Source organism: Myotis brandtii, unplaced genomic scaffold (assembly GCF_000412655.1).
Source record: "Myotis brandtii unplaced genomic scaffold, ASM41265v1 scaffold208, whole genome shotgun sequence".
NCBI lineage: Eukaryota > Metazoa > Chordata > Mammalia > Chiroptera > Vespertilionidae > Myotis > Myotis brandtii.
In genome coordinates, this window is record NW_005357764.1 from 4,396,728 (window position 1) to 4,398,871 (window position 2,144).

A 2,144-nucleotide genomic window follows, 5' to 3' on the forward strand; every position below is an offset into this window, starting at 1 on the left:
GGCGTGGCTCCTGGCCCCTGACGCAGGCTCTCTGGCTTCGTGCCCACAGGATGCTTACAGGACAAGACTTGTTCTTTCTCCAGGAGTTCGTGCCGAGCTGTGCGCCCGCTGCCCCACTGCTCACCTTGTCCACCTGCAGTAATGGAGTATTAGGTCTCTGAGCACAGGGAGCCTAGCGGTCAGCCTGGCTCAGGGCAGGAGGGTCAGAGGGGAACGAAAGCACATGAAAGCCTCAGGGAGTGTCCTCTTGAACAATCAGCGTCAGTCTTCTGGGGGGCCATGGTACTTGAGAGTTTATCCAAGCATTTGGAAATTTGGGGTTCCAGAAGTTTCTTTCCAGGGACACGCAGGATCCCTTAGCCCAGTGGTTCTCAACCTTCCTAATGCGGCGACCCTTTAATACAGTTCCTCATGTTGTGGTGACCCCCAACCATAAAATTATTTTCGTTGCTACTTCATAACTGTAATTTTGCTACTGTTATGAATCGTCATGTAAATATCTGATATGCAGGATGTATTTTCATTGTTACAAATTGAACATAATTAAAGCATAGTGATTAATCACAAAAACAATATGTAATTATATATGTTTTCCAATGGTCTTAGGCGACCCCTGTGAAAGGGTCGTTCGACCCCCAAAGGGGTCGCGACCCACAGGTTGAGAACCTCTGCCTTAGCCCCTTGTGTTAAGATGGGGAATTCCACAGGGGACACCCCTCCCGGTTCCTGGGGCTCAGCTCTTTGGCTCTGCTTAATTGGAGGGACTTAGGAATGACCTCCCTCTCTCCATACACCCAGATTGAACCGTCTGGCTGCATCTGATAAGCATACTGTGCACATAATAACCACCTTTTTTTAAAGAAATATAATAACACTTTATCCTTTTTTCCTATTTTCTTTGTATTTATGTGGATCTTATGATGTAATCACAACAAACATGTATTAATTATGGCTTTTATTTATTTATTTATTTGTTTTAACCAAAGAATTTATATGCATATAGCATAACCCATGGACACAGACAATAGTGTGGTGAAGGCCTGGGGGTGCAGGGACAGGATAGAAGGGGTCAATGGGGGAAAAAGGGGGACATTTGTAATACTTTCAATAATAAAGATAAATTAAAAAACAAAAAAATAATAAAATAAAAACCATCTTTTTAAAAAAATGACATTTCACAATATTAAAAATGACATTTGTAGAGATGAAACTCAAAAGTTATAAAGACTTTTCTGTGATGCTTCAATATTGTGTGACTATAAACACATACATAGCCACTATATTTTTATATCACTCTGAATTTTTTCTTTCAAATCTGCTCGTAGAAAGTCATTTATGACAATCAATTTAATATATAATTAATCCATTAAAACTTAACTTCGTAAAGAACAGAGGGTAGTCTTTCTTACCTGATTAGATACAGTGCTTTGAGTCACTGAATCAACACTTACTCAGCACCTTACTCTGTGTTAGGCACTGTGGTAGGTCCTGGGGATAGGGGTGAATTAGAAATGGCCCTTCCATCAAGATCTCACAGTTTTGTTGCAGTATAAAATGATGATTGTATTTCAACATCCTTTCTTTAGTGATATCCGTAATATGCTGACAGTCACTCTCTAGTTATAAGCCAAGTCTCCAGGCTCCCCTCTCCCCCTTTCTTACATGACCTTTGGGAGGTCTGGGTCCTGGATGCCCTAGACTGGAAGAAACATTGAAAGAGGAAAACACCTTACAGCAAAGGTTGATCTGCCCTTTGGTGGCCTGATTCCCTAGAACTCTGTCTTATATTCCTGGAACTCTGAATCTCATTCACTGAAGTACCATCAAGTAAAGACTTAAGGAAATTAATGGATAGGATTTCAAAACTGGAAATAACCTTTGGTATGATTTCTTGAGCCAAAAGGGTCCTTAGAGATGATCTAGTTGCCCCTCATTATGCAGCTGAAGAAACCAGAGCCTAGGGAGGCTTGTTATGAAAGATGGTTAGCATAGGTGGCATGGATCTCCTTGCATTTGGCTTGTCATGCTCCAATTCCTCCTAACACAGTGATGGCAAACCTATGACACGCGTGTCAGAGGTGACACGCGAACTCATTTTTTTGGTTGATTTTTGTTAAATGGCATTTAAATATATAAAATAAATA